The 26,977-nt window shown below is 43.2% G+C and overlaps 1 long non-coding RNA gene across 2 annotated transcripts in view; it reads left to right on the top strand.

Moving 5' to 3' along the window:
- LOC148687726 (uncharacterized) overlaps positions 1–19,809 on the top strand; it is a 55,772-nt gene extending 35,963 nt beyond the window's left edge. For both annotated transcript variants that reach the window (XR_015950772.1, XR_015950771.1), the window contains exons 3-4: positions 590–697; positions 19,715–19,809. This is a non-coding gene — a long non-coding RNA (uncharacterized LOC148687726). The remainder of the gene's footprint in view (positions 1–589; positions 698–19,714) is intronic.
- The last annotated feature ends 7,168 nt before the right edge of the window (positions 19,810–26,977 follow it).

Raw genomic sequence — 26,977 nt, forward strand, 5'->3', positions numbered from 1 at the left:
TTGGCAGTGGAACAGACTCCCACAAGAGGTGGTGGACTCTCCTTCCTTGGAGGCTTTTAAGCAGATGTTGGTTGGCCATCCATCATGGATGCTTTAGCTGAGATTCCTGCATTGCAGGGGGTTGGATGAGATGTCCCTTGGGTCCCTTCCAACTCTGCAATTCTGTGATCCTACTGAGAATGGAAGCATAGCTCAATGGGACAGGAGAAAGGGCCTTCTCAATGGCAGCAACTGAAGTATGAGATGTGTAAACAGTGTCCTAGGACACTAAAAACACAAATACTTGAAAGGTTAAGGAGAATAACAATTTACCTGGTGCTAAAATTACTACAAAGAAGGCATCAGGTGAGCCTCTTCAGGAAAGGCATTCTTCAATTGGGGTGCCACCACTGCAAAGGCCTTCTGGCCAGTCCTGTGCCCTGCCAACACATCTGTCAGCTCAACCTCACTAGACATCCTATAGTTCACTGCTGGCAGAAAATCATTTATGGATAAATGGAACAGCACCAGTCAGAATGAAGATTCCCTGCATTGTGAAAGCTGCCTGTTTAATGCTATCTTCAGTTTCTCTTTCTTTAACCGCTTATAGATCAGTTTGAAGACCTCATCCTATGACTGCTAAGTTTATTGAAGATCTTTGATGCCCAAAGCTTTTTGGAAGCCCGAATATACATTGCACAGCGGCCAAGGAAGGCTGGTGAGTCTTTTAAGGAAGGGAAATCCCTTGGGCAAACATCCCAGCACTGTGCTGAAACTGGACAGATTAATCTTTCAAAGTAACTTCGGGCTCAGCCTGCAATAAGCTACAAGAGCTAAGTCAAATCCATGGCTGTAATAGATTCCGTAGCTTATTATGCGCCTCACAGCACCACTAAGCTGGGCTCATTGGAAAGTCTAATTGGTGCTTTGGGGAGAGCTTCAGCCTATCAAGGCTTCTCCACCCACGAATGGTGGGTTTCCAGCCAGCCAGAACCTTCAAGGGGGCTGTCAGAGAAGCCAGCTCTGCTTAGCTTGCTGGCTCTGTTTTGTGACTTGACATGAGACAAGGTATTACCATATAAATGAGATAAGGTCTTAGATAATTGCTGACTGAAAGTAAAAAACTGAACTGAGCTGCTTGTGTCCGGAACTATTAAATGTACCTTTCTATCTACAATCTTTTCCCCCCTTTCTTTCTAAATCTGTATAATTTTCTCTGCTGCTGCTTCTATTTCTTCCATCTTCTCTCCACTAGTAAAAACTACAATATATATATATATAGAGAGAGAGAGAGAGGGAGGGAGGGAGAGAGAGAGGGAGAACTCTAGGACATTTTAAAATTCTGTTCTCCCTTGCCCACCCACTCACATACACTATAAACCTAGGAAGCTGCCTTGCACTAATCCAGGCAATTTAACTCAATACTGTATAAGCTGATAGGAAGTACCGTAGGTTCTCCAGGATTTCAGGTGAGGCATTCCTAGTCTTACCTGGAGATGCTGGGGACTGAGCCTGGGATCTTCTGCATGCAAAGCAGATGCTCTGCCACAGACCCACATCTCTCTCCCTCCCCTTAAAATACAGCTCTTTCTCTTGAAAAGGACTATTCAATAGGAATATTCCCTTTGAATGTGGCTGGAGTTAGACACTCATAGGAGTCAGACACTCATATGAGGCAGAGAAGGACACCAGCCAGACTTAAACCCATCCTACATGATACTCAAAACCAGGCATCCCCAAACTTCCGCCCTCCAGATGTTTTGGACTACAATTCAATTCCCATCATCCCTGACCACTGGTCCTGTTAGCTAGGGATCATGGGAGTTGTAGGCCAAAACATCTGGAGGGCCGCAGTTTGGGGATGCCTGCTCAAAACACATACATGAGCAACTTGGAGAAATGGCAGCATATGTAAAATGTAATGAACAGAAGGAATAAATAAGAAAATTGAGACAAAAAGAAAAACAATAGAATTACCATTTGAGAATAAAAGTAAGCCCCAAACCCAGAAATCTCACACAACTATGAGTCATTATGTGGGTGGTTTGATGATTGAAGGATATCGGTGTACAGACAGTTGAAAGGGAAAGAACATTGCAGTAGATAAGAAGTTGAAAGAGAGGCAGCTTGAAAGAATAACGAACGGACCAATTAATATTTCAGGAGTTCCTATTTAAAAATGATGTTATTACAATGCTTCAGGCATTAAATTTGCCAAGCTGACTATTATGGGAAATCAGTGCAGTTTAAGTACTCTGCAATCATAGAGAATTCATGGAAATTTAAGAGAAGTTATATATTATACATTGGATATTTGGGGGGGGGGGGGAGAGAGAGAGAGAGAGAGAGAGAGAGAGAGAGAGAGAGAGAGAGAGAAACTCAACAACACAGCTATAGAAGGATGGCAAGCTACCAGCCTGATTCTCCGAACCTTGCATGTACTTTGCAACATTTGACAGATGAGAATAGGGATAACCTTGTGTACTCTTAACGCCTTATATTCTCACACCAAACACCATTCATTTACTCTTGGGTGGGCTTCTGGAGCAGGATCTGAAGAAATAACCCCTCCCCGTGGTTTTTTTTTGGGGGGGGGGACGACGACAAATTTAGTGAGTACTGTAGATGTGGATAGGGTGGAGTTGTGAGCATCACTGACTTTCTGCCTCGTCAACTATGGAATAGAAAGAGGGGAAACTGGGCAGCGCAGAAGTACAGGCTAGACATAACATAACAGCTAAGTTACAGGGAACCAGGCAGAGGGCCTTCTCAGTAGTGGCACCCACCCTGTGGAATACCCTCCCACCAGAGGTCAAAGAGAACAACAATTACCAGACCTTTAGAAGGCATCTTAAGGCAGCCCTGTTTAGGGAAGCTTTTAATGTTTGATGGATTTCTGTATTTTAATGTTTTGTTGGAAGCCGCCCAGAGTGGCTGGGGGAACCCAGCCAGATGGGTGGGGTATAAATAATAAATTATTCTTATTATTATTATTATGTAGGGATGGGTGAGCTGATGTACGTCCACACCAAATATTTATCTGACTGCTCATCGTAAGAGCATGAAAAGAGCCTGCTGGACCAGGCCAATGGCACTTCTAGTCCAACATCCTGTTCTCGCAGCAGCCAAACAGATATGACGGTCGTCAACAAAAAAATGTTTAAAGATGTTCTCAAGGCAAATCTTTAAAAATGTCGTATAAACACTGACAACTGGGAAACACTGGCCTGCGAGTGCTCCCATTGGAGAACAGCCTTTACCAAAGGTGTCATGGGCTTTAAAGATGCTTGAACTAAGGACGCAAGGGAGAAATGCGCTAAGATTTGCACACTTGGCAAATCCACACCATGATCAACTCACGCCCGGAAACCTATGTCCCCACTGTGGATCCAGAACTGGCCTCCACAGTCAATTACGGACTCACTGTTAAAACCGTGTTTATGGAAGACAATATTCCAGAGCCAGTGTGGTGTAGTGGTTAAGAGCGGTAGACTCGTAATCTGGGAAGCCGGGTTCGCATCTCCGCTCCTCCACATGCAGCTGCTGGGTGACCTTGGGCTAGTCACACTTCTCTGAAGTCTCTCAGCCCCACCCACCTCACAGGGTGTCTGTTGTGGGGGAGGAGGGGAAAGGAGATTGTTAGCCGCTTTGAGACTCCTTCGGGTAGTGATAAAGCGGGATATAAAATCCAAACTCTTCTTCTTCTTCTTCTTACTCAGTGACGAGTGATCACCAAAGAAGAAGAAGATTTCAGAACTGTATTACCTCTGACAGTAGAGGTAGAAGGTAGCTAACATGACTAGGAGCCATCCTCCATGAATTTGTCTTTTAAAGCCACCCAAATTGGTGAACATCACTACCTCTTGTGGACGCGAATTCTATAGTTTTAACTATGCACTGTGCGAAGAATCATAGAACTGTAGTGTTGGAAGGGACCGCATGGGGCATTTAGTCCAACCCCCAGCAATGCAGGAACCTTTTGCCCAATGCAGAGCTCGAACCCACGACCCTGAGATTAAGAGTTCTATCTTAATCTCTGTCTGACAGACCTACCCTTCTTTTCCGAAGTACTTACTTTGTTACTGTTACTTTACTGTTACTTTAGATTGTCCACCTGAACTTTCCAGCATTCAGCTTCATTGAATGTCCCTGGACTCTAGTATTATGAAAGAGGGAGAAAAATCCCCCTCTATCCCATTTCTGCACCGCATGCATATTCTTATACATCTCTGCTATGCCCCCCTGCTTACTTGCCTTTAGCTGCGTTGTCTGAAAGCAGGAGCGGAGCCTTGCAGGGCTGTCCAAGTGTCTCTCTGGGGGGATCTTCTACCTTCCAGACATGCCTGCTGTTTGCCTCTGTTTATGCTGTGCTTGTAAGAAAACATTACAAAGATGCCTTAGGTCTCTAGTTCTCTAAAGGAAACCAAAGCAGGTACTGACACTGTCCCCCAGATCTTCTCACCGCTTGGGGAAGTAGGCAGAGGGCAACAGTAGCTTCCTTTCCCAGATCTATACTTACTGACTATAGCTTTTAGCGTTTTACAGGTGACGTTTAACAGTAGAACGGTAGGTAGCTACACTACTGAAATGACTATAAAAATATATAAAGCGCCTATGAGAATTTGCTTGCTGCAAAGAAATACAAAAGGCTCTCAGAAACAAAAATAATTTTCTGAATTTTTTTTGGGGGGGTGTTTCCTTAAGCAGGAAACATGAACCCATCCAGCTATACAGCTTGACCCTGAGGTTAATGAGGCTGCCGTACGTTATTCATCTCATGTTTGTAGTGTTGTGCCTATAGCACCATTGTGCTCCAACTATATTTTGGACAGGGTTGTGACTGTGGAAAGGCATTCTGTCTCTATTTCAGTGATCCTTGACAGTGACTTACCAATGTCTTCTGTTTATGAATTTTGATACAGTATAGTGTTATAAAAATATTGCCAGCACAGTACTGTATATTATTAGCTGACGTGTTGCTTCAACAAGTTATGAACCTCAACAAGTTATGAACCTTGGCTCAGAATAAAGTGCTCTGAACAACAACTTGTTCAGAGCACTTTATTCTGAGCCCAAGGTTCATAAAACCCAATCTGGCGAGAACCACATTTTACAAAATAAGCTTCTAGAGCTCAAGAGGGGAGAAAAAATGGGAAGAACGAAAAGAACTTATTTAACAGTGCAATCCTATACAAGTCTAGTTAGAACTAAACTTAATTGAGTGCAGTGGGACTTCCATGCATGCATGTCTCTAAATATTCAAAATGCAGAAAGAAAACAAGGAGGGGAAGAGCCATGAAAGAGTTTAAAATAATCTTGGGATAATAATTTGATGGGTATTTTGTCTTGGTCATATGCTGTGCCAGAGTTAACCTACCACTTCCACATTATTGAATCTATATACAAAAGGAACAGTGATAACAAAGCTCTATGGACCTGTCCTTCTGCTGAGATAACCAGTGGATGCCCTGATCCACACACATTCCCCTTGTCAGAAATGTGATTGGCAGCCACACGAGGTGCCTAAATTACGGAACTCCCTCCCCCAATACATCAGTACAGCTCTGGCAGTGCAGCTATTTGCTTGAGAGTGGTTTTTGTTCTCCTGTGACTCTGGCGTTTGCTTCTGCTCTGCCATATTTATCTTTTATAAGTACAGAAGTAGTGGCTTCAACAAAACAGCAATGTAGGAGGCAATTAAATCATCACCATCACCTCACCTCCTAACAAGAACACTCCTGTTCAAAGTCCCAGCCAGCCAGCTTCCTCCAACAGACCTGTAATCTGATTCCATTGTTTCTCCACTTTTCAATCATTGTCTTTCTTGGTAGAAAAGCGATGACAAACCTAGACAGCATCTTAAAAAGCAGAGATATCACCTTGCCGACAAAGGTCCCTATAGTTAAAGCTATGGTTTTCCCAGTAGTGATGTACGGAAGTGAGAGCTGGACCATAAAGAAGGCTGATCGCCGAAGAATTGATGCTTTTGAATTATGGTGCTGGAGGAGACTCTTGAGAGTCCCATGGACTGCAAGAAGATCAAACCTATCCATTCTGAAGGAAATTAGCCCCGAGTGCTCACTGGAAGGACAGATCGTGAAGCTGAGGCTCCAATACTTTGGCTACCTCATGAGAAGAGAAGACTTCCTGGAAAAGACCCTGATGTTGGGAAAGATGGAGGACACAAGGAGAAGGGGCCTACAGAGGACGAGATGGTTGGACAGTGTTCTCGAAGCTACCAACATGAGTCTGACCAAACTGAGGGAGGCAGTGCAAGACAGGAGTGCCTGGCAAGCTCTGGTCCATGGGGTCACGAAGAGTCGGACACGACTAAATGACTGAACAACAACAAGTTGCTTATTTTTTTGATTTTCCCCACCTGGCCCAGGAATTCCGAGGCACCTCAGTTTTACTTCTTCAGGAACAGTCTATTGGGACCCAGAAGAGGTATCATTTCTGTCTTATCCTATCTTCCGAAGGTCCTCTACTTTCACATTGTAGCCTCCACTCTGCTTCCTTGCCCTATCCTGGTGTTTGTGTAGACCTGTTTTGGGACTCACCTTTCCTCCACTTCCTCCCCTGCTCCCTCTTGCATTTCATGCATGTGCTGATTGAGTCATTCCTAAATTTGTCTAGGCAATGTCCCCAAAACATAGCAGCCAATGCTGATAGGTTAGTAGAGCTAATTTCCCCAAAGAAATGCACACGTTTTGCTGAGCTATTGCCCACTGCAGTAATGAATGTGTACATTTCTGTGTATTCAACTTGGTCTTGGAAGAGACTTGTGTGATTGTGATATACTGGGTAAATCTGCCAAGAGGCCCTGTTGCCACAGTTCAAAGATACCTAATACATGGGACTATTGGAAAGTGTGTGAGTGAAACATGGGTCTAGTGAGGAGGCTGGGTAGCATGAATACACAAGCACTGGACTTCAGAATAGGCACAAGAGGTACTTTGCTATGTGCCTTGGAAAAACAGATCAGGCTCATTCCTTCCTTCCTTCTTTCTAGCAATCAACAGCAAAGTAGGTTGGGTACCAATCTACAGAGGGTACATCAACTGGACCTAATGGTCAGGGGTCCTTTTACCTTTACCTTTATTCCTAGTAATGGTGACCAATGATTACTATATGCTGATTATATGTTGATGTTTCTTGGCTTTATTGCATTTACATTCCTAAGAATTTGAGTTGGGGTAAATGGCAGCTTTATAAGCTCATCAATGGGTCAGTGAACTCATAATCCTGGGGAATCCTAGACTAGACTAAGATCTTATGTATGTGTGCAGGTCCTGAAGTTCTAGCCAGCCTCCAAGTCATCATGAGGAGCATTGCGGTTATTCCTCACCAGCCCTTGAGTGCCACAAAGGACTTGAGTATAAACGGGGGACAGGGAAGCAACAAACCAACATTTGACAAAACAGACCACAGTTTCTTCGAACATCTGTGAGCCAGATTTTGGCTTGTTCAAGGAACTAGGGTTAAAAGCAAGGCCCTTCCAGAATGGGGAAAAATTGTTGAACATATGAAGACAAACTATAAACAATTAAAAACGTCAACAGGATTGACAAAGACATGAGCAGTAAGAAATAACTTAAAGGGAGTTTAAAGGCTAAATTTTTTAAACAGGTTTGAATTGGTTATGCAGTAAGATTACGATATAAAATAAGGAACCGCAGGTGGGGGGAAGGGAAGTCGAAGAAAATGTAGGTTGAATTTGTTTTGATTTAATTTTTCTTGTTGAAAAATAGTAACATGGAAAAATAAAATATTTAATAAAAGAGAATGAAAACCAAAAACTGAAACATAAAATAAAAGCAAAGCCCTCCTGATGGCTTGGCATTGTGTCGTTTAACCCATACCTCACCACTGAAAAATTGCCGCAGCAATTTCCCCCCATATGGAAAAGCAGCTGGGGGGTTTTTTGATGAGAAAACACAAGTGCATAAGGAAGAAACCTCTATGGCTGCATTTTGTTAACAAACAACAACCCAAGAATTATATCTACTCAATTAATTAATTATCATGGGATAGCTCAGTCGGTATAGCATGAGATTCTCTATCTCAGGGCCGTGGGCTCGAGCCCCATATTGGGCGAAAGATTCCTGCATTGCAGGGGGTTGGACTAGATCAGGGGTGGCCAACTCTCAAGAGACTGCGATCTTTCAGAATTAAAAACTGGCAGAGATCTACCCCTGTTTTTTTTGGGGGGGGGTTCAGCTCAAAGTTGTTGAGCTATTTTGGGGGTAGTTCTGTTTTTGGGGGGGTTAAAGGCAAGGGACAAAGGGGTAAAGTCACTCACAAAAAGACCGCTATGGATCAAAACAGCAGCACAGAGAAAGCTCCACCTTCCCTTCCAGAGATCATACAACAATGGAGGGTGGGGTGAGGGGGCGGGGCAGAAGTCAGTTTTAGCGATGCTATGGAAAGGGAGCCAGAGATCGACCGCAATCTGCCAAAACCCCACAGGGATCTACCAGTAGATTGCGATGGACCTGTTGGACATCCCTGGACTAAATGACCCTTGTAGTCCCTTGTTGTTGTTGTTTATTCGTTTAGTTGTGTCTGACTCTTCGTGACCCCATGGACCAGAGCACGCCAGGCACTCCTGTCTTCCACTGCCTCCCGCAGTTTGGTCAAACTCATGTTTGTAGCTTCAAGAACACTGTCCAGCCATCTCGTCCTCTGTCGTCCCCATCAACTCTTCGTCCCTTCAACTCTTCGTGCCTTACAACTCTTCAATTCTATTATTCCATGATTCTAAATCTTTGAGAAGACAGCTTTCAATGACCAAGAACAATGATGGGCGGGCGAATCTGTCACTTTCAGTTTCTCTCAGTTTCTCATTTTTTTCAATTTTAAAGACAGTTGTCCTCATTTCCACATTAGTATATATATGCATGAGCATTTTACTGTAAATTTCTCCTAATACATGCCATCTCGTATGCAATTTAGCTTGATGCACACATTTTTTTCCCAAAGCAATTTCCTCTAACATATAAAAACCTATACCCCATTATTTGCTTTACCTGGGTCAAGAACTCCATTGCCAAATCTGAAGATCTGCAAATCTTGAAGGATGGATTTGTTTTGGTTCTTGCATTGTTTCAGAAACTGTATATTAGGCAGGCCTGTCTTTAAATGTGAACTGACTCCAAATTCTTTCTCATCCCTAACTGAGAATCCCATATAGTTTCTTCCTTTAATTGTCAACATTTAATTTAATTTTTTTTAAAAAAAGCGACCCATTTTCACTTCCTTAAAAAGAACTATTCAGCACATAGTAGACATATTTCTGGTCAAGCAAGCAGAGTTTCAAAGTGTTCTCTATCTACTCCCTTAAGTTGTGATCCTTTTAGTGAAGGAGCCTTAAGGGGAGTTGATGGCCTTTTCCAAGGCACTCTCAAGAACTCAACGAGACCTGAGAGTACATAACACTTTACAAAATAGATCCTTCAGGCTGTTCAAGAATGTTAGGGAATCCTAGACTTGTCTAGCGAGTTATTCGTGACAGTTTCTTCTAAAAGCTTAAAACATGTTGATCAAAGAGCATCCTTTGCCCTTGAGACAAAAGCTTCTCTTTCCGTTTAAATATAGAACAATAAATATAGAAAAGTTGGCTTTGCAGATTCCACCTACAGTGATAACAGCAAGGGTCAGCTCGTTTGTGTATTTTTAGTACTTGCACAGGGAGTTTTCAAAGTTGTCAAGGTGGCAGGATGAAAAAGGTAATCATCCTGAATTTGGACGGGCCTCACAGGTTGCAAACTGATCTTTGCCAGAGGATCTCGCGTCCCTTGCCAGATAATGTACCTCCGAGCTCTGCAGAAATCTGAAGGCCAGAGACATTTGTTTTGGAGATAACCCGTAGTGTTTCTAATGCATTTTGTGGCATAGATGGTGCACATCTCCTGGAGTGTGAGATAATCTAACATGGCACATGGAGTTATAAATAGAACGATGAGATCTCGCAAAAACCTGCCTGGGAGGCAAGCTCACTGTCTCGTTCTATCCCGCAGTTCCCCCCTGTCTTCTTGGTCTGAAATGTTTTCTTAACCAAACTCATCACCCCTCCAGCCTGCTCTTTAGTTCCTTGTAAACCCGATCGTAAACCCACCAGTGCCTCCATGGATTCATTCCCTGCACCATATAAAAATTATGAATGGCGTGGAGGGAGGAAATATTTTCTCCCTCTCCTATAGCAAGTAGAACTCGAGATCACCTGATGAAGCTGATTGACAGTAGGCTCAGGAGGACTTCAGAAGGAACTACTACACAAAACACATCATCATTCACTTACTTTGGATTGGCCTGATCTAACAACACTCTTCTTCTGTGATGCTCGTTAATGAAGAGCCATAGCCGGATCCAATAGTGGAAAGGGCTTTGGTTACCAGGCAGACTGGAGCCTTATCAACTGTAGTTTCAGAGAATAATAATTGGCAAGGACAATGGGAAAACATTGGAAATATGGCAAGGAGAACGCTGGAGTAGCCTCAGTTTTAGGACGGACTTAACATCTTCCCAGATATACCTGCAAGATTGCCTTGCCCTGTATCTGCCCACTCGAATGCTTCCATCTGCAGAACTGCCAAGGTTGCAAGTGTCACATAATACTCTCCATTTGTCAGAAATAGATATTTTTGTGTGGCAGCAGCCGCACTTGGGAACTCTCTGCACAGGTGCCTTCACTGTGCTCTTTTCAGTACATCCTAAAAACTTTCCTAGTTAGGCAAACCTGTCCAGATTGTAGATTGTAGAATATGTGTTTTGATCAGTTTTTAGCTTATTGTTGATTTTAATTATTTTTCAATGTTTTAAATAATGTTTTTACTGATAATTTTATTGTTTTTTGGTGACCTGTTTTTTTTTGTTTTTGTTTTGGTGACCTGCTATGAGGGTTTTTTTTTGGGGGGGGGAGCATTGTTTAACAATCAACCAGTATATAAATTTTATGAAAAAATAAAATAAAAATACACTCGCTTGGACCTTGAGAACATCTTCCTTGGCTGCTTTCATGAAGTGATGTGTTGCGCATGGCTTCTGCAGAGAAGCCATTTTCAATGGTGATACTAGACCTGTGAAATCCTCTTCCTGCTCACTTGACACCTTCTTTGTTGTCTTTTTGGTGTGGGGTGAAGACATTGGTGTTTCCCCAAGCTTTCCCTCCCTCCCTCCCTTAAAACACCTATCAAATTTGCTTTAAACGGGGTTGAGGGAGCTTGAGAATTTGAGATACTCTTATAACTGTGGACACCTCCAGATGTCCTGTTTAATGAGCATTTGTCCTGATTTCTTTGGACAAAGCTATGCAGAGGTTAGATTATATACACTACAGTCTTTATTCAGCATTAGTTCTGATTTGTTTGTGGGGAGGGCGTATGATGATGACCGTTCCTCTTGCATTCATCCTAATTTGCTTGCTTTCATTTGTTCATACTACACGTTTAAGTGCATTTCCCTGTTGGTTTCCTAATAATAAAAGTCGTTGTCTTCTTCCTCTTCTTCTTCTTCTTCTTCTTCTTCTTCTTCTTCTTCTTCTTCTTCTTCTTCTTCTTCTTCTTCTTCTTCTTCTTCTTCTTCTCCTCCTCCTCCTCCTCCTCCTCCTCCTCCTCCTCCTCCTCCTCCTCCTCCTCCTCCTCCTCCTCCTCCTCCTCCTCCAGCTTCATTGCACCAGGGTGACAGAGGGCTTTAATCCATTTTAATTGCACAAACCTAGCTTTCTGACATGCATTTAAATCCCTCCTGAAAATACTGAGTCGTGCGGGGGGGCGACCAACATTTTAGCGTTTTGATTGTTAGAGTAATTAGTGCTAATAAATTAATAAATACATGCATAACAATGAGCAAGGCAAGGAAGGTATTCAGAACCTCCCACTTGAATTACTTCTGCAGCAAATCAGGTTACTTCCCATTAGAATTGTCTTCCCATAGATTTATGTTTGCTGAAACCTTGAAGCTTCCAAAAACCAAATTAGCCCAAGGCAAGCCTAAGGCATGAAAAATTGAGTTCCTGCCAAAATGCTAACTATCCAAGTTAAGGGAAAAGCAGCAGGAAATAGCTGTCCTATTCAAGAATGGACAAAGGAAAAGGAGAGGATTTTCGGGTCCGACTTTTCCTTCATAGTAGGAAGTTTCAAAGCACTTTTCTTGTTTTTACAGAGTCACTTTCCTTGTGAAGAGAGAGTACTGAAGATTTTTGTAATAACTAATGTTGCTAGAGTAACTATTTGTTACTGTGGGGCCTCCTTGGTGACTGCTCCAGACTTTGCAACTCCTTCCACAGAGAAGCTAGACTGCTCCCCTCCTTGCTGCCCGTCTGCTGGCAGGTGAAGGCTTCCTTGCTCCCACAGGATTTGGGGAACTGACTACAGCAGCAAGAAGGCTACTTGCCCCACAAGTGGAAAGAAGCAGAAGTCCCAGTAAAGGAAGAATGGATACATAAACTTATGGAATATGCAAAAATGGCGAAACTTACTGGAAGAATAAGAAATCAAGATAACAAACTTTTTTTTTATAAAAGAATGGAAATGGTTTATTGAATATTTACAGATAAATTGCAAACAGATACAAACATTAGCAGGATTGTTGTAATAACCTGAAGTTTCATAAGAGTATGTATTTAAAGAAGATAATTAAATGAGCAAAATTAATAATAATAATAATAATAATAATAATAATATATTTATACCCCGCCCATCTGGCTGAGTCTCCCCAGCCACTCTGGGCGGCTCCCAATTGAATATTAAAACAATACAGCATTAAATATAAATGAATTTGGTTATGCAGAAGATAATAAGAATAAATTTAAGGAACGGCAGAAAGGGGGAAGGAATTCAAATTTTGAAATGTTAATTGATTGTAAAACTAATGAAATGTATAAACTTGAAAAGTATAAATATATATATATATATTTTAAAAAAAGGATTTGGGGAACTGACTGTTTTTAATGAAAGGGCTGGTGCCATGCTGTTTCTGTATATGTATAAAGTTTTAATTAGATCAATGTTTATTTCTTATGACCCCCCCATGTTTTTATTGGTTCTTGTTTTTATCTGTTAGCCACCCTGAGTCTTGTCAGGGGTAAAGGCAGGGTATATAATAATAATAATAATAATAATAATAATAATAATAATAATAATAATTTATTTATACCCCACCCATCTGGCTGGGCTTCCCCTGCCACTCTGGGCGGCTTCCAACAAACATTAAAATACATCAAATATCACAGATTAAAAACTTCCCTAAACAAGGCTGCCTTTAGGTATTTTCTAAATGTCAGGTAGTTGTTTATCTCTCTGACCTCTGATGTGAGGGTGTTCCACAGGGCGGGTGCCCCTACCAAGAAGGCCCTCTGCCTGGTTCCCCGTAGCTTTAGTTCTTGCAGTGAGGGATCCGCCAGAAGGCCCTCGGTGTTGGACCTCAGTGTCCGGGCAGAACGATGGGGGTGGAGACGCTCCTTCAGGTATACAGGACCGAGGCCATTTAGGGCTTTAAAGGTCAGCACCAACACTTTGAATTGGGCTCGGAAACGTACTGGGAGCCAACAACAACAACAACAACAACAACAACAACAACTTGCAAATGTGCAAGTGGCTCAGGCAGCACAAGCCTCCCTAAAGTCAACTGCACACCCTTGTAACTTCTGGGGCTGCTTCTTAACAGAGAGTTACGTACAAAGCTATCAGCTTCTCGCTGTGCCTTTCTGTTTGAAACGACCAGCAAACAACTTTTTCTGCTGTCTCCCTGGAGTCGTGTGACCTGTGCCCAATTCTGATCAGTGTCTCACTCAAAACACTTGAGAGGAATCCCCAGCTATCAAGAAACTTTCTCCTTAATCATCAGGTGACCACCCTGGACTATTAAGAAGTAGCCAGCAAAAGAATGGTCAATGGCCATTGTAACAATATCTACCCATCCATCTATATCTGAAGTATCTATTATCTGGTGTATCTGAAGAAGTGTGCATGCACATGAAAGCTCATACCAATGACAAACTTAGTTGGTTTCTAAGGTGCTGCTGGAAGTAATTTTTTTTAAATTTTGTTTCGACCAACACGGCTACCTACCTCTAACTACCCATCTATAGTCAGCCCTCTCCTTTGTTGCTCAGAAGGTCCTGTGTACATCTCTGAGTGAGTTACAAGGTTTGTAGCTCTAGGTATCTATCCCTATGCAATAGGGATACATCACCAAAGCTGCCCCTGACTATGAATTGAAATGGGAAACCTCTGCTTAACCAATGGATATCAGAATGCAAGAATGTGCACAGTTTCTGTATCAGGATGCGGGTATGCATTTCTGTTTGCTTTCTGAGTATCAAACTGTCTTCCACACCCCCAGTAAACATGATGCAAGGCTTAGATGACATTGAAATTCTTCTCTGAAATTCTTCCTTAAATTCTGAGCATGTTCAGGCTGCAGCTTGGAATGACACTGTTTCCCAAGGCTGTGTTTACAAGCCCCACTCTTGTGAATAAAGGTCAAAGCTATGTACACAAAACAGATGAATGGTCCAGGACGGGCAAGGAATTTGTGCTGGTTTGGATACCAGCAGGATGAGTGCCTACCTGAATCATCCTCTGCCTGCAGCAGGGAAGGCCCTTTTTGGTTTCACAGGTAAGGCTGAGTGACTGAACACTAACTTCACGAGGCTTAATGAGAGAATTTTGCAGAATGCTGCCAATGGCTGCCTGTTCCTGATGGCTTTACCTCAAAACGCTACATTTACATCACAGGCAAAAGAAGTCAAATGCAAAACTCATAGCTCATTTTATCAGTGTGAATGCCAGATTAAGAAATGCACTGGATCCTAACAGGCTAGACTAGATTAGTGATTGTGCTCAAAATTGCTAGAATGCACTTTAGGTTGTGGGTGAAAATTTACAGTTTTTCATTTTGCTTAGCGCAAACAGAAAACTTCCTGGTGTCCCACTTCCCTTTTTACGGGGATTATTTTTTAAAACATGCAGGAACATTCAGCTAAATTAAGTTAATAGCTATTTTTCAATTCCCCATTAGAGTGAATGGCAAACACCGAGCTTCATTTTATACAAATGGCTCAGAACCCAGCATGGTTTAACAAGTAATCCTTCTTCACTCTAGGAATTGTAACTCTGCGGGGGCGGAGGGGGTGGTATTGGGGTCTGCTCACAACTCTTAGCACCCTTAAGACACTACTGCTCCCAGAATTCTTTGGGGGGAGCTATGGCATGTTTAAAGCTATATCATAGTGCTTTAAATGTATGGTGTGGGTGATGCCTTTGGCCTGGCAATGGCAGAGCAAGATTCCACTTTCACAGTACAAATTCAAAAGCCCAATTTTCTGATACATCATTTATAGCTCATTTGCCCCCCTCTTGTGTTCAGGATGGGCATTCAGCTTTAAGGATGTCCTGCCTGTAAAATTAGAATCATAGAATCATAGAGTTGGAAGGGACCCTAAGGATCACCTTGCCCAACCCCCTGCAATGCAGGAATATGCAGCTGTCACATACAGGGGCGGAGGAAGGGGTGTGGTGGGGGCGGGTCGCCCTGTGTGTCACCAGAAAGGGGGGTGACAAAATGCCAGGAATCACTCACTGCAGGGCCTGCAGCGTGCCCGAGCCACGAGTCTCTACTGGGAGTGACACGGTGGCTTGGGTGCCCACAGATTCCACGCTGCCCCAAATGGTCTGCCCATCGCCTCCACCTCAGCTGTAGGGCTGTTGAGTGGGAGGAGGCAGGCAGACTCCTTGGAGGCCCTGCGGAGCATCCTGCCCCAGCTCGCCCCACCCTGCCCCACCCCTACAGGCGGCTGGCCCCACCCCTGGGCGCAGGGCAATCGGCTTGCTTCGGCACTGGTCCCATACGGGGATTGAATCTGCAAAGCTTGCCGTTATCTGCACCATGCTCTCACCAACTGAGCTATTAGTATCGGTACATTTCCACAGCCCATAAGTGAAAGCAAACCAAGCCTTGCCAAGCATGTGTTTGGAACCTTAATATCTGCAGCCAGGCCAAGCTCCAGAATTTCTCCTTTGCCTTCCAAAATTTTTCTAAACCTTTGATTTGATTTGATTTTCATTTGCTAGGTAATGAGCGATACATCTCCTAAACGGCTTTCTGAATGATTTGTAACAACAGCTGTCAGTGCTGTGTAAATATGATGAATACCTTTCTGTCTGTCTGAAGCCAACCCCCTTCCTCTGCCGTTCCTCTCACTTTGGTGATCAGTTTACAGACAGGGTATCCAAAGTGAGTTGGTGTGGATCTGGATGCAGGAAGGCGTTCACTTCAAATGGGAAGCTTGCCTAGTTATAAAAAGCAATGTAATCATGCAGGCCATTTCAAATCTGTCTTGGGTAGGAGAGTAATTGGGTTACAGATGTAGCACTAACATGAGCTTCCACCCTCCCTGTCTTTTAGTCAGCTCTTGATTAATGAACCCAAAACCTGGCAGTTTAATTTCATGTAGGGAAAATTCACCTTTGGAGACTTTCAGACATCATAACTGGAGTGTGGCGTGCTGCAGTTCACTGCACTAAATGGAAGGAAGGAACCAAAACGAATGGCCCAACAGCCATTGCACACAGATTTAGGTAGGATGGCTCATTTGAATGGCAGCATTTTGGTGAGGAGTCCTGAGCCTTAATGGGGAGGAGGCTTCTTGGTCCACCTCAAATGATGGTGGGCAGCCAATGGCCCTTGATTAAGTGTCAAGTAGAAGTTGCCAGCCACTGATGGACTGAGATAGCAACCCTGTTTTAGCTTGATTCGAAATATGAATTGCTTACTCATATGAATGTCAGACAATCACATACAATGCTAGCCATGCATACTAAGAACTAAGCCCTACTGAATTCAGGTAATGGTGGTGGTGGGGTTAGGGTTGAAGCCTTAATCAATTTATCTCACAATTAAATTTGCACACAGGTAAAGTAAGCTCTCTGAAACAGGATGCAAAGTTTGTCTTTACATCATGTTGTTGTTGTTTAGTCGTTTAGTCGTGTCCGACTCTTGGTGACCCCATGGACCAGAGCACGCCAGGCACTCCTGTCTTCCACTGCCTCCCGCAGTTTGGTCAAACTCATGTTCGTAGCTTCGAGAACACTGTCTAACCATCTCGTCCTCTGTCGTCCCCTTCTCCTAGTGCCCTCAATCTTTCCAACATCAGGATCTTTTCCAGGGAGTCTTCTCTTCTCATGAGGTGGCCAAAGTATTGGAGCCTCAGATTCACGATCTGTCCTTCCAGTGAGCATATGCACATATGCACATTTATTGTAGATGGCATCATTTTGCAGGAGGCATTGTCTACTATGTGAGAAGGGGATGGTGCTTCTGTTATAAGGTAAAGCACCCCTGGATGGTTAAGTCCAGTCAAAGGCGACTATGGGGTTGTGGTGCTCATCTCGCTTTCAGGCCAAGGGAACCGGCGTTTGTCCATAGACAGCTTTCCAGGTCATGTGGCCAGCAGAACTAAACCGCTTCTGGCACAATGAGACTCCGTGACGGAAACCAGAGCGCACGGAACACTGTTTACCTTTCCACCGCAGCAGTACCTATTTATCTACTTGCACTGGCGTGCTTTCGGACTGCTAGGTTGGCAGGAGCTAGGGCAGAACAACAGGAGCTCACTCTGTCACACAGATTCAAACTGCTGACCTTCTGATTGGCAAGCCCAAGAGGCTCAGTGGTTTAGAAGACAGCGCCACCTGCATCCTTGATATCTGTTTTAAGAACTTGTATTGAAAGCCTCTTTTTCTATTTATCTATCCGTTGCATATCTCATTACATGGAGTGAAATTGAACTTTGTGTGAGCAGGCTTTCACTCATGAGCCACAGCTTCCTCACCCCTGCTTTTGTAATGCATCTAGTAAAAAATGTGTCTGGATGCAGCTTTTCAACTGGGAGGTGTGCCATCATTTCTTTTGCAACAATGCAGCCCTCGGATTAAATGCAGGAATTGGTAGCTGCAGTAGACAAGCTGTGGCTGGTGCTTCAGAATTCTCTGCGATATTTCAGACACTTCTTAGGTCATGCACAGCAGCCACCAATGAAGCAATGGACAATCTGAAAGGTGTTCTGGGATCTCTTTGCAATCCAGGAAAAGAATTTTCATTTAAACATTTGCTGAACCCAGCCGCCCCTGCTCTATTCCCCATCCCTCAGCTCTATTTCATAATGTCACATCAAAGGATAATCTATTAAGGCTTTATTGAAGGAAAATTAGCACCTCTGTCAAATTAAGATTCCAAATAATTGGATTTCCTTTATTCCCCCTTCCTCTCCTTCGGCCAAAGCCAGATTATTTGAGAGAATGACAACTTAATTACTGATGGAACCAGCAATATCACTACACTTTGCAGAAAGGGTGAGCCCTGTTTCCTACATTCCAGGCTGCAAGAAGTAACACTCAATTAAATGAAAAATGTATCAGCCAAACTGTCAGAAAGATCTCAAAAGTCTGTTCAGGGTGTGGTGTGGGGGAAGCTGGATTGGGATGGGTGGGTTAACTTTTAAATTGCATTACTGCTAGAAGATATAGGGACGTGGGTGGCGCTGTGGTTTAAACCACTGAGCCTTGGGCTTGCCGATCGGAATGTTGGTGGTTCAAATCCCCGCGATGGGGTGAGCGCCTGTTGTTCGCTCCCTGCTCCTGCCAACCTAGCAGTTCAAAAGTGCGTCAAAGTGCAAGTAGATAAATAGGTACTGCTCCAGTGGGAAGGTAAACGGCGTTTCCGTGTGCTGCTCTGGTTTCGCCAGAAGTGGCTTAGTCATGCTGGCTACATGACCCGGAAAAACTGTCTGCGGACAAACGCCAGCTCCCTCGGCCTATAGAGTGAGATGAGCGTCGCAACCCCAGAGTTGTTTGCGACTGGACTTAACTGTCAGGGGTCCTTAACCTTTTTTCTTTTTCTTTTTTTTTACTGCTAGAAGAGTCTTCTGTGGTGTGTCCAGGAGTTCAGCCAATCTTGATTAATTGTGGACCCAGTGGTGAATAAAGAGAGATTTAAGGGTAAAACTGGGTGGGTCACAACTTTATTGAACAATTAATGCTATCTGAGTCAAGCAATGACTTTCCTAGTTGATAGAACAACATGAGCTGTTAGCAAGGATGGAGAGCTTCAGACCCAATGTGGTCATCCGAATGCCTCTGTTTGACCTTCAAGATGGTAGACCATACCTCTTTTTTTTCAAGGCCATATGCCTCACCTGCAGTCTCCTCAAGTACTTTGGCCTTCCTGTTGTTGCTGGACAACAACTTCCATCATCCTTGACCATTAGCCATGCAGGCTGGGGGTGATGGAAGTTGGAGTCCAACAATATCTGGAGGCTCACAGGTTCCCCATCCTTGATCTAGAAGAATTGGTTACTGCTTCTGGATTCTCTAGGTAAGATGTATGGTGATGAGAGTTGGAGCTCAACATCTGGAGGTTCCCCATACCTCCTGTATATAGCTTTTCTGAGAATATTCCAGAAAGTGGGGACTGTTCATGGCACAACAGGACACATTGAAGCATTTTGTTTTACAGCAAGTGTTTAACAGGGTGACTCCCCCCCCCCAACCTTTTCCAAGTTCAAAGAGGAAGGAGAATCTCACATTGGGTTTCGGAAAGAGAAGAGTGAGAGTGGTTTCATGGGATTAATTTGTGATGCAACCTCTAGAGTTTGCAAAACCTGTTTCCCATCTCTGTCACAATCAGCAAGATGGGTTTCTGTTTAGCTCAGCGCTCCTCTTTTCATCCCTTCCAGAATCTTGCAAATCAACCTCTCCATCTCCCTGGCCTCCTCAATTCCATGCCCTTCACACAACTGGATACTGGTCTTCTGGGAGTTTTGCAGAATGGTAAGTAGCTGTCATCGCCTGCCTTCTTCTCACTCTTCCTCAAGAGCTAAATCATCAGAAAAGTGTAATGAGTGCCTGGAAATTAGCTTCAGAAATGACCATTCATTGCCAGGCATCCATTCTTGGCAGCATGTCCCACTGAAAGCAATGGGACTAACGGGGGATAAATTTGGTTATGTGAATTTGGTAAGTGTGAATTTTTCCTAATATATAAATCGTTTCCCCTAATAGACATTTTTTTTGCAAAGCAATTTCCTCTAATATAATGCATGTCTGTACGTTGTTTTCAGAAATACATATGCATTCAATGCACAATTAACCCCAGCATGTGCATTTTTGTACACATTACTTGGCTGCAGAACTGCATTGCAAAATTCAGATAAGTACAGATTTCAAAGGATCGCTGTTTTCATCTCATATTGCTTCTCAATGGGAAAGTTAGATAGATTCACCTTTAAATGTGAACTGAATTGAATCCCCCCACCCATCCCTAACCATAACTTGAGAAGCGACCTCATGTTAGGCAGTGTGAAGATTCCTTTATATTACGTTTTCAAAACCTAACTCTTGGGTACCTTGTTTTTGGGCTTTTAAAAAATTGTGCAGATTGTGTCAGCCAGGTTATTGCAGCTCTAGCTACAGGTTTCTTGTTTTATTTCAACTAACCAAGGTGCATTTTTGCAGTAGAGATATGAATGGTTGAATTGATACAGTATGCCCAAAATTCATTTTTATTTCTGAGGACTGCTCCTCAGGGATTTCATGCACGTCTGACTGCATCATCTATATGCACATATATAAATGTCTCATCTTTTTTTTTTTTTTGCCACTGAAGAGACCTACCGCTTGATTTTAATACAAGTAAACAAAACACCAGATGTGAATATGTATCATGTTTCTGTGTGTGATATAAATATATGTGTATATATATATATATATATATATATATATATATATATATATTTGAACCCCCCTGTTTGTCATCTTACCAGCAAATTTCACCAATAGCTTACAGTTACGAACTTCTGGTTCAAGCCAAAACTGGAAACCTGTACGTTTTGCCTGGAGATGAATATTTCAGCATTGGGAGAGGGTAGTGATTTTGGTTTTGGGAGGGAAATCTAAAACTGAAATCCCTTTCTTCCTACTGCTGAATTCCCTGTGACTGCAACTGCTGCTGTAGTTGGCAGGGCCCCCTGTTTAGTATGGTGAGGAGGAGTCCTATCCATATCCACTGGGATACCCAGATTGCTGGTTTCGGCTGGATGGAAGTCAGTGCAAGTCTCACAAGAGCCTCCTTTGGAGATTTCCTCCCTCTTCGAATTCCACTCACGCTAGTGACATGTGGATTCTTGACTGTTCTGTGTAATTACTAGGGAGGGGGAGCCCAGTGGAATCTTCCCAAATACAGGCTGACCTTTTTTAAAAAATGAACTGGCTGTAAACACAGACACCGAGGGAAACACCTAAGTGAATGATCCCTCACAGATCTCGTGGCAGCTGCTGTTCATCAGTGTTGCATGTTGTTCTGTATACTAACACCAGGCCAGACAAACACATGCTGAGTGTGGGAAGGACAGGAAACTAGATTATATTTGTGCCTCCTCTCCCTCCCCAGTCCTATCTCTGGGAGCTGGGGGCTGAACCTGGGACCTTCTGCATTCAAAGCAGATGCTCTGCTACTGATGTCTGGCCTGTCCTAATAGCTTTCCCCCAAAGACTCATTCCAGAGCTCCTGACCATCTTGTTTCTCTTCTGCGGAAACATGTAATCACATCCTAACCTGAACCCAACCAGAATATGCTTAAATTTCCATTGCCTCCCTGATTTCAGCACTATGTTACTTTGGTGAATTACATGTACTCTTTAGACAGTTTGACAGTGTGGCAGGAAGACTGAAGTTTTCTCTGATACACAGAATCATAAAGGCTTCACCTGAACTTACTTTCCTATGTGCTAATGTGTCTCACTTGGGGGAGTCTTGTTTGTTAAGTATGAATTTACAAAAGGGACCTTCCCATAAAGGATAGCCCTTTCCTTTCTGGGATTATTTCGGAGTATATTATGTCCCCCCCCCCCTTACTGCATTTTTATGAGTTGAATGCAAGTTTCCATATGTTATGTCAGTGATAGAATGAATAACAGCATCTGAATGATTCCTTCTGTGCAGAAGGCAAGGCTTTTCCATTTCATACATCAGTAGAATTTGCTGCAGTACAGCTAGAAATCCATATAGCCATGGCCGGCCTTTAGTGTTTATTAACACAAAGAATAAATTCCCCCTTTCTTTTCCTTTTTCCTTTTTAAAAAATGTGTTATTTTAGGGTTGAATTCTGGACACATTTGGGGATAACTGAAGAATCCAGGATTGCATCTGGTCAGTGCAAAGATTTACACTTGTACAATGGGATTCCCCCCCCTTCCTTTACATGCCCCCTAAATCTGTTCTCAGAGTTCCCCAAGCACTCCAGAGAAAATTTGGGGAGAGTGCAGGGGAAGAGAAGGGGGGAGTCCTGTTGCTCAAACAGAAATCTTTGCACTGATAGGATGGTTCCCTAGCACTACACTGGAAACAAGCAAAACTATTTTCAAATTCCAGTACAAATTGGTCTGATTCGAACCACCTCCTGTAATTACATACATATTTACATACATATCAGAAGTTACGTACCCTCTGAATTTGCTGTTCACCAAATGGCGAGTCATAATATTCAGCTTTAAAATGTATCAAACATTTAAAGCTTTTTCAAAATACACCTTGCAGTAACATTTAACTGTGAATTTCTTTACTTTTATATGCACCGATAAATGCAGAAATGGGATAGAACAGAGTTAAGGGTGGTCACATGCAGATTTAAGTGGTTTTTAAAAACATAAAACAAATGTTGCTCTAATTTAACACCCTCATCCCTGAGCTCACATTGTAAGGCTTATTAGATGCCTTTAAAGGTAAAGGTAAAGGGACCCCTGACCATTAGATCCAGTCGTGACCGACTCTGGAGTTGCGCGCTCATCTCGCATTATTGGCCGAGGGAGCCGGCGTATAGCTTCCAGGTCATGTGGCCAGCATGACAAAGCCGCTTCTGGCAAACCAGAGCAGCACACGGAAACGCCGTTTACCTTCCCGCTGTAGCGGTTCCTATTTATCTACTTGCATTTTGACGTGCTTTCGAACTGCTAGGTTGGCAGGAGCTGGGACCAAGCAACGGGAGCTCACCCCGTCACAGGGATTCGAACCGCTGACCTTCTGATCAGCAAGCCCTAGGCTCAGTGGTTTAACCACAGCGCCACCTGGGTCCTTTAAGACTTTAAGACCTAACAAAAGAAGACTTAACAAAAGAAGCACTGGAAAATTGATGTGAAGTTGCAATAATAATAAAAATGCAAGCAAGAATACAGTCAGCTCTTCATTATTTTAAGGATGGAAAGAACAGGAGATAACCCCACACTCCTCACCTCGACCTTCAGAAATCATGACACTCCATAATTATGAAACTCCATAATGTGAATTATGGCGAAGTGAAACCCTTTAACTTCCCCCACTAAAAGCCCCCGGACCTATTCATCTGCAGTTCAGCTGGGTTAACCCAACCTGGAGGAGATCCTGTGTCTGCAAATTTCACCTATTTGGTCATTTTCAGATTTCCCATTATAGTGAATGGGGACCATGGACCAAAATAGCGTATCTGGTTCCTTCCCATTTTATCCTCTAAACATGCCTGTGAGGTAGATCAAGCTAACAGGCAACAACTGGCCCAAGATCATGCAGAGAGCTTCATGGCTGAATGAGGATTTGAAGTCGGATGCCACTGGTCTTAGTCCATCACTCTAACCACTACACCATGCTTTCTTGTTTGGGAAGGAGGACACTGGGGGAGGAACTTTAACTCTTTCCCCTGCACCATTTCCCCATTATAAACGGCCCCTTTTTGCCCTAAATAGGTAAAAATATATAGGGACCCACTTACGTGTTCCTCCCACCCCCAGTGGTATAAGTAGCAGGTATGGGGGTACAATTCATAGAATCATAGAGTTGGAAGAGACTACAAGGGCCATCCAGTCCAACCCCCTGCCAAGCAGGAAACACCATCAAAGCATTCTTGACATATGCCTGTCAAGCCTCTGCTTAAAGACCTCCAAAGAAGGAGACTCCACCACACTCCTTGGTAGCAAATTCCACTGCCGAACAGCTCTTACTGTCAGGAAGTTCTTCCTAATGTTTAGGTGGAATCTTCTTTCTTGTAGTTTGAATCCATTGCTCTGTGTCCGCTTCTCTGGAGCAGCAGAAAACAACCTTTCTCCCTCCTCTATATGACATCCTTTTATATATTTGAACATGGCTATCATATCACCCCTTAACCTTCTCTTCTCCAGGCTAAACATACCCAGCTCCCTAAGCCATTCCTCATAAGGCATTGTTTCCAGGCCTTTGACCATTTTGGTTGCCCTCCTCTGGACACGTTCCAGCTTGTCAGTATCCTTCTTGAACTGTGGTGCCCAGAACTGGACACAGTACTCCAGGTGAGGTCTGACCAGAGCAGAATACAGTGGTACTATTACTTCCCTTGATCTAGATGCTATACTCCTATTGATGCAGCCCAGAATTCAACTTGTGAAAGCACCAAGACGTACCGAGGAACACTCCTTTTCATGGGGAGCTGTGTCAATCACTCTCCCCACCTGCAGACCTTCCCCCCCCCCAAACTCCCACACTGCTCTGGAGATCTTGCAGCTCTCCGGAGCATCTTCTGAGGGGCAGGGGGAGCTTGCAGAGGAAGGAGAAACAAGCATTGCACCCCCTCTTCTTTCAGCAAGAGTATCCAATGAGTGCAGTTCCACTTGAGGAAATTCTGGATCCAGCTTCATATCTTTCTTTAAGGGAAGAAAGCGCAACAGCATACCTTGGAGTCTCAGTGATAGGCTAAACCTACAATGACAGCTTGATCTTGAGACTCTCTCTATTTCAAAGTACTCTATAACCATTCCTAAGCATCTGCCTGAGTAGTGTGCTTTATCTGATTACCAACCAGAGTGAGTCTAAAGTAATGGAAATGGATGCTTTTAACCAAATTCACTTTGTATTGGAGAGTCTTTTCAATGTATCTGTGCTTCAGATGCAAAGGTGATACTTTCCCACCCCCCCTATAATTCACAAGTAATTAGTTTTTCTTCCTTGAACCACTCATTTCCTGAAAGGTCTGTTTATCCCATCTCCACCACAGTTATTGGAAAACAGGAAAAAATGTCTCCCCCTCACCATAGCTGCCAAGTTATCCCTTTTTTAAAGGGATTTTCCCTTATGCTGAATAGGCTTCCTCACGAGAAAAGGGAAAACTTGGCAGCTATGCCCCCTCACAAGCTCCTGCAGTCAGAGAGATCTTGGGAAACGAGATACCTTCAAGAGAATTGTGACATAATGGTCTGGCTTCAAACAAGTCTTCAAGATACTATACGACCCTATTTGCACTGTACAGTGGTACCTCGGGTTACAAACACTTCAGGTTACAAACACTTTAGGTTACAGACTCTGCTAACCCAGAAATAGTACCTCGGGTTAAGAACTTTGCTTCAGGATGAGAACAGAAATCGTGCTCTGGTGGCACGGCGGCAGCAGGAGGCCCCATTAGCTAAAGTGGTGCTTCAGGTTAAGAACAGTTTTAGGTTAAGAACGGACCTCCGGAACGAATTAAGTTCTTAACCAGAAGTACCACTGTACATTTAAAGCAGTATCATGCTACGTTAAACAGCTGTGGCTTTCCCCCAAAGAACTGTGGGAGCTGCAGTTTGCTAAGGCTGCCGAGTGCTGTTAGGAGACCCATCTTCCCCCCACAGAGGTACAATTCCCAGAATTCCCCGGGAAGAGGAACACTCTGGTCTTGACACTCAGACTAGACCCATTGAAATTAGAGGATCTAAGTTAGTCATGTCCATCAATACCAGTGACTCGACACTAAGCAGGAACTTAGATAGAATCATAGAATCATAGAGTTGGAAGAGACCACAAGGGCCATCCAGTCCAACCCCCTGCCAAGCAGGAAACACCATCAAAGCATTCCTGACAGATGGCTGTCAAGCCTCTGCTTAAAGACCTCAAAAGAAGGAGACCACCCCACAGATGGATACAAGCCATTATGTGAACTAAAAACAGCCATCTTTCAAAATTTACACTTTTCAAAATTTTGCAATGCCAAGTTCTGCAGCCAAGTAAGATGGCCCAAAATGCATAGACCTGGGTAAAGTGGGGATAAACAATGCATGTATTAGTAACAACAACAAGTAAAAAATGCATCAGACTGCAAAAAAGTCCATATCCAGATAAATTCACACTAAAAAGCTGATTGATTTACATGAGTACTTTTTTTAAATAAAAAAACCCCACCAAACTGGTGTGGTAACATAGCCATCTGAATTTAAGATTAGAAGAGGGAGAAGAGCAGAGAAACTAGAATTGAAAGATTCAGTCATCCCTACTTCCCACACCCCTAAGAGAACTCAACAAATAATGTGATGGGTTTTTCAGGAAGTGCAGGTTGCCAGAAGATCTGCGGCCTATGGACCAGCACAGAAGAAATTTGCAGAATGAATGAAAGACATCTCACAAAGACCTCTTGGCTCTCTTAAGCATAAGATAAGTGCAATAAAAATCCTATACTTCACCAATGGGAAATTCTCTCTCTTTTGCTCTCTCTCACACAAATTTTCCTCTTTGATCATTTTTAATGCAATTGCTTTTCATATTAATTGATGGGTTGTTGTTGTTGTTTTTTAAGTAGGAAGAATTTTCGGCACAGCACTAATTTTCTTGCCCCACCGGCCAGAAAGGTTAAAAATAAAACTGCTGAACAAGAGAGAAGCCCCGGTTTGATCAAGTGCATCCAGGTATTTTTAGAAGACAATTTTGAATGTATTTATAGAAGTCACTTTTTTGCATGAAGCCTTCATACTGAGCTGTTTATTATTTGCAAGAGTTACAAGTGCCTGCATATGCGCTGCATATGCAAATAAAGCTGATCCATGGAATTTTGGCATAAGGCAGCACGCTTCATCTGGGAGCAGGTGCTTAGAAAAGCCTTCCTGTTGGGGGAAACGAATGTTTTCCGAGAGTTTTTGGAAGCATCTCACATGCAGCTGCTGACACGTTACGAGCAGATCCCTCGGCAGCTGAGCTT

Source organism: Zootoca vivipara, chromosome 1 (genome assembly GCF_965207765.1).
Source record: "Zootoca vivipara chromosome 1, rZooViv2.hap1.1, whole genome shotgun sequence".
NCBI lineage: Eukaryota > Metazoa > Chordata > Lepidosauria > Squamata > Lacertidae > Zootoca > Zootoca vivipara.